We start from the raw sequence: 6,643 nt of genomic DNA on the forward strand, positions 1-6,643 counted from the left end.
TGATGTTTGACTTGGGAAGATTGTTGGTGCAACCTTAGGTCAAGGTTGACCTAGTTGAGTTGCATGTTGATGTTTGACACTCGTGAGAGAGTTCTATTCTTGATATGGGACAAGAATAGATGTTTGGGAGATTATTGGTGCAACCGTAAGTCAAGGTTGACTTGGTTGACCTGATTCGGGAAAAGTCCAAGCAGGGAGCTTGGCACGCGAAAAGTCCAAGTATGGAGACTTGGCACTGGGAAAGTCCAAGTACGGAGACTTTGCACGGGGAAAGTCCAAACAGGGAGTTTGGCACGGTGAAAATCCTAGTGAGTGAAGCTAGGTGAAGGTGAAAGTCCTGGTAAGTGAAGCCAGGCATTCGGGAAAATCCTGGTGAGTAAAGCCAGGTGAAAATCCTAGTGAGTGAAGCTAGGTGAATGAGAAAGTCCTAACTGGGATGTTAGGCAGTTGGAAAGTCCTGGTGAGTGAAGCCAGGCAGTTGTGGAAATCCTGGTGAGTGAAGCCAGGTGAAAACCCCAGTGAGTGAAGCTAGGTGAAAGTCCTGGTGAGTGAAGCCGGGCAAGGGAAAATCCAGATGGATCAAGGGTGATCGGACATCTAGTGATGGGAAGTCCAAGTAGGTCATAGGAGTGACCGGATACTTGGTACGGAGAGAAAAGTCTAAGTGGGTCAAAGGGATTGACCGGACACTTAGCGGGGAGTCCTAGCAGGTCAAGAGAGTGACCGGATGCTAGGCGCAATGTACCAACAGGTCAAGATTGACCGGATGTTGGTTTGGACTTGGTTTGGGCGAAAACCATGAGCTGGATCGATCTGGTGATCGATCCAGTGATCGAATATTCGATCGGTGCGGTGATCGATCGAACACATCGTAGCATCTTGTGTGTTAAGCGATCGATCGGTGACCGATCGAGTCGATCGGCCGAACAGGAGCGGGCGCAGAGGGCTGATCGGTCCGGGGACCGATCAGCCTACTGATCGGTCCCGGACCGATCAGAGGTTCTGATCGATCCATGGACCGATCGGGGACGGAACGAAGCGAAGGAGGGAATGGATCGGTCCGTGGACCGATCCACATGGAGCCTGATCGGTCCACATCCGGGCACTAGCCGTTGCGACGCAACGGCCAGATTTCTTCGTGTTTTTTCTTCGCAGGAGGAGGGCTGCTGCTGCGAGCCTCCAACTTCTTCTTCCTTCTTCCTGTTCTTGGTGCTGCTAAGCTTGCTGTTGAGCTTTGTTGAGCTGCTTTGAAGCTTCGCGTGAGCTTCCGGCTGGGTCACCTGCTGCTGTAGGCACTTGGAAGCGGCTGCTTCTTCCATTCGAAGAGAAGGCAAGAAAGTTTACATTTGTATTGTACTTTATTTCCTGTTTTCCTTGTACTCTTTTCTTGCTGTTGCAAGAAGTTTCTGTGGCGAGGTTTCTCCACCCAGAAGGAGTGCTTTTATTAGCCGGTTTTCCGGGGACTCATCCACCGACGGATTGATTGGGTTCGTCCACCTTACGGACACGCCGAGGAGTAGGAGTTTCATCTCCGAACCTCGTTACATCCTTGCGTAGAGGTTTGATTTCTTCTCCTGTTTTCTTTCTGCATTTAGTTTCCGCTGCGCTAACCCTAGTTTGTAGAAAGAAACGCGAGCAATTGGGGTCGGCTATTCACACCCCCCCTCTCTAGCCGTACGAAGAGATCCCAACAAGTGGTATCAGAGCGAGGTCGCTCTTCGTTGGATCAACACCCGGGGGAGCACGAGCTAGAGATGGATCAACTCGGAGAAGACATCACAATTCCACCCTTCTACGATCGCGACGACTTCGCGTATTGGAAGGTAAGGATGAAATATTTCCTTATGACTAACATTGAAAATTGGAGTTGTGTACAATTAGGTTTCAATCCTCCGATGGACAAGAAAGGAGAAACCCTAGAGAAGAAGGAGTGGACCAAGGAACAAGTCCACCAATCCCTAGTCAACGATGAGGTATTGAAAATTTTTGAATTTTCTTTACCTAATGATGTTCTATGTAAGATAGGTGGATACAACAATGCCAAGGAGTTGTGGAACAACTTGGCTAAGTTCCATGAGGGGAACTCCACTTCAAGCCATGAAGAGGAGTCAAGTGAGCCAAGGAGCTCACATCATGGAGGAGAGGAATTAGAAGTTGAGGGTTACTCAACATCGAAAGAAGAAGAGGAGGAGTGTTCCTCTTCAAGTTCGGAGCAAGGAGAAGAAGCTTCTACCTCCGGAAGGGATGAAGGAGAGAGCGTTCATCCATCCTTAACTCTAGGTAACTCAAGCCATTTAGTTTCTAGCAAATTACACATAATGTGCTTTGAGTGTAGGGAGTATGGACATTACAAGAGTAAGTGTCCAAAGAGGGTTAGGAAGACTCCACCGGCGCCAAAGATCAAGGAAGCCGGAGTCCCGATACGCAAGAGCAAGGAGCACGTGGTGTGTTTCCAATGCAAGCGAAGGGGACATTATCGGAGCCAATGTCCGAGGGGGAGGCAACCTCACAAGGACAAGAAGACGAGCACATCGATAGGGGGAGCTAAGGCAAACCCTAAGGTAATTTCTAAGGCACATTATTGCAATAATAATAAGACACATGCTAGTAGCCTTATTGCTATTGTCAAAAAAGATAAGCATGTTAATTATAGGAATCAATACACATGCTTAGGTGCCAAACATGTGAGTCTAGATAAGGATAACACTAGGAAAGCCAACCCTAGAATTAATCCATCTAAGGCTAAGAAGAACCTAGGTAGGAATCCCAAAACAACTAGACACATGCCTAGGAATACCTCAAGGAAAAATGAAAAATTAAAAATTGAGGTATTAGAGAAGGAGAATCAAGTCTTGAGGTCAAGACTTGATACTTTGGAAAAGACTCTTAAGAACTTGGAGAAGTCATCTCTAGGGTTTAAGGGTCAAAAACCAATGTCCAAGGACAAGAAAGGTTTGGGTCATAAACCTAAGTTCCAAGTGGTCAAGCCCACTTATCACAATGTTCCATTCGATTATGGAACAAAATCTAGGGCTAGGAAGACCATCACCAAGGTCACAAGGGGAGTCACCCCTAGAGTTGATCTTGATGAGTCCCAAATGACCAAGGCTTCAAAGCCTAGGAGGGTCATTAGGAGGGTTACTAGGGAAGTCATCCCTAGTGAATATTTAGTGAACCCAATGAGCTCAAATAGGTATTGGGTTCCTAGGAGCATCCTCTCTACCTCATAGATGGGTTAGAGAGTGTCAACTCCGATTAGAAGGGTAGTTAACCCAACTTTGAGGAAATTGACACTCAAGGAGCATTTTCAAGGTTTTGTGAACCTTTGAAAATGAAATAGAATTATCATTTACTCCTTGGAAGAGTAAAATGTGCCATTATGGAAAAGAATGATGTTAATTGGCACAATTTGGGAAAATCTAGAGAATTCTCGAGGAAAAATGAAACATGCCAAGTTTTGAGGATAAATTTGATCTTTAAGTGGAATGAATTAATCTAGAGTTCAAGAAGTGTCAAAATTAGGATTTTGGCATTTTAAGGCAATCAAGGGTTAAATTTTAGGTTAGCAAAGTGGTTAAGGATACTTAGATAGGTAATCTAGGTATATTTATTTATGCTAAATCTTGCCATGATTGTTTGTCCTCACATGTCATGACATCATGTTTAGTTTTATTATCATTTGAAATGTCATGATAATGCTTAGGCTAGTTTATATGTCATGCTTTATTTAAGTTTCAAACTTTATGCCATGACATCATGACATTGGCACATGTTTTTATTTATGATATTATTTCATGCCATGTCATCATCTCTTGCATTAATGATCAATTTAAATTGATTTAAGGATAGAAACACAATTTGATAATGAGATCAAGTTGGTGTTTAGAAAATGCATGAGAACTTAGCCTAAGATGACCTAAACCCATATCTCACATCAAAATTGACTTGGATGTGTTTGATACACTTTAGATGTGTGTGAGATATTAGGATCATGAGTTAGGATCAAGGTGCATAGTTCTTGTACCTAGATTAGCCTAATTCAAGAAATGGGGGATCATAGGGAAAGCTTATGTACAAGTCATGTACATATAGCCCTAAGATTGTGGTCCTAAATTAAAAGGTTTAAAATCATTTTAAAATTGATTTGAAAAACCTTGATGAAGCTTTTCTAGTGATAGCATTCATCATTGAACATTGTGATACAAAGTTTAATTAAACTTGAACTATTTCAAAATTTTTGAACTTTGTATCAAGATTGAAAAATGGAAGTTATTTTCATAGAAAACTATTTTTCCATGATAGTGTATGATATGAGGAATGTATCCTCAAAGTTTCGTAATTTTTGGAATTTTCTTGAATTTATTAGGAGTTTCTGATTTTCCGGAAGGGGAAATCAGAAGTTCTGATTTCAGTGGCTGGATCGGTCCGGGGACCGATCCAGGGAAGATCTGATCGGTCTGCGGACCGATCCAGAGTATTGTGGATCGGTCTGCAGACCGATCCAGTGAGTTCCAGTAGCACGAGTGTGATCTGGTGAAGGGCTGATCGGTCTGGGGACCGATCAGGGCGTGCCAAATTTCTGATTTTTCAGCTGTTGTCTGAAATTTCAGTTATGGAAGTGGAGTTTTTTTGGATTTCTAAAGGTTTGGAACTCTCAAAGACATTGTTGGTGCAATGGTCAAGGGGGAGTTGACCTTTAGGGGGAGTCTTAACTAATTGTCAAGGGGGAGTTGACTTTTAGGGGGAGTTTTTACTCCTTAAGACTTTTGAGGATTAGTGATATGGGATTATCACTAAGTTGATTGTTAAGTTTAGTATCAAGGGGGAAATTAAGAGTTTCAATGAAAGGTATGGGACTTTCATTAGGAAGAAACTCTTGACCTTGATACTCTCCTTTTTCTTTTTGATATGTGTCAAAAAGGGGAGAGTGTTCATTGGAGAATTATTGGAGAACCCAAGTTAGGTTATCGGGTTAACCTAAGCTAGGGGAAGAATGTCAAGGAATGTTCAAGGAAGAACATTGGAATTCTTTTTGATGTGTGTCAAAAAGGGGGAGAATTATTGGAGAACCCAAGTTAGGTTATCGGGTTAACGGGAGAATGTCCGAGAATGTTCAAGGAAAGAACATTGGACATTGGAAGATGGTTGGAAAACCTAAGTTAGGTTATCAGGTTAACCTAACTTGATTATGGGTTTTGTCAAACATCAAAAAGGGGGAGATTGTTGGTGCAACCTTAGGTCAAGGTTGACCTGGTTGACCCGACTCGAGGTGACTTGACTCGAGTTGTATTTTGATGTTTGACTTGGGAAGATTGTTGGTGCAACCTTAGGTCAAGGTTGACCTAGTTGAGTTGCATGTTGATGTTTGACACTCGTGAGAGAGTTCTATTTTTGATATGGGACAAGAATAGATGTTTGGGAGATTATTGGTGCAACCGTAAGTCAAGGTTGACTTGGTTGACCTGATTCGGGAAAAGTCCAAGCAGGGAGCTTGGCACGCGAAAAGTCCAAGTATGGAGACTTGGCACTGGGAAAGTCCAAGTACGGAGACTTTGCACGGGGAAAGTCCAAACAGGGAGTTTGGCACGGTGAAAATCCTAGTGAGTGAAGCTAGGTGAAGGTGAAAGTCCTGGTGAGTGAAGCCAGGCATTCGGGAAAATCCTGGTGAGTGAAGCCAGGTGAAAATCCTAGTGAGTGAAGCTAGGTGAATGAGAAAGTCCTAACTGGGATGTTAGGCAGTTGGAAAGTCCTAGTGAGTGAAGCCAGGCAGTTGTGGAAATCCTGGTGAGTGAAGCCAGGTGAAAACCCTAGTGAGTGAAGCTAGGTGAAAGTCCTGGTGAGTGAAGCCGGGCAAGGGAAAATCCAGATGGATCAAGGGTGATCGGACATCTGGTGATGGGAAGTCCAAGTAGGTCATAGGAGTGACCGGATACTTGGTATGGAGAGAAAAGTCTAAGTGGGTCAAAGGGATTGACCGGACACTTAGCGGGGAGTCCTAGCAGGTCAAGGGAGTGACCGGATGCTAGGCGCAATGTACCAACAGGTCAAGATTGACCGGATGTTGGTTTGGACTTGGTTTGGGCGAAAACCATGAGCTGGATCGATCTGGTGATCGATCCAGTGATACCGCGAATATTCTGATCGGTCTGGTGACCGATCAGTAACACATCAGTAGCATACTGTGTGATAACTGATCGGTCTGGTGACCGATCAGGAGTCGATCAGAAGACGGACCGATCAGGAGGCCCTGATCGGTCCGGACCGATCAGGAGGTTTCCTGATCGGTCCATGGACCGATCGGGGACGGAACAGAAGCGAAGGGGATCGGTCCGTGGACCGATCCACATATAGCCTGATCGGTCCGCAGAAATCTAGCCGTTGTGACGCAACGGCTAGATTTCTTCGTGTTTCTTCGTTTTCTTCGTAGGTTATAAAAGGAGGGCCTGCGAGCCTCCAACTTCTTCTTCCTTCTTCCTGTTCTTGGTGCTGCTAAGCTGCTGAGCTTTGTTGAAGCTTTGAAGCTTAGCGTGAGCTTCCTTTCGGTACTGCTGTAGGCACTTGGAAGCGGCTGCTTCTTCCAGTCGAAGAGAAGGCAAGAAAGTTTACATTTGTATTGTACTTTATTTCCTATTTTCCTTGTACT

Source organism: Zingiber officinale, chromosome 4A (assembly GCF_018446385.1).
Source record: "Zingiber officinale cultivar Zhangliang chromosome 4A, Zo_v1.1, whole genome shotgun sequence".
NCBI classification, from domain to species: domain Eukaryota; kingdom Viridiplantae; phylum Streptophyta; class Magnoliopsida; order Zingiberales; family Zingiberaceae; genus Zingiber; species Zingiber officinale.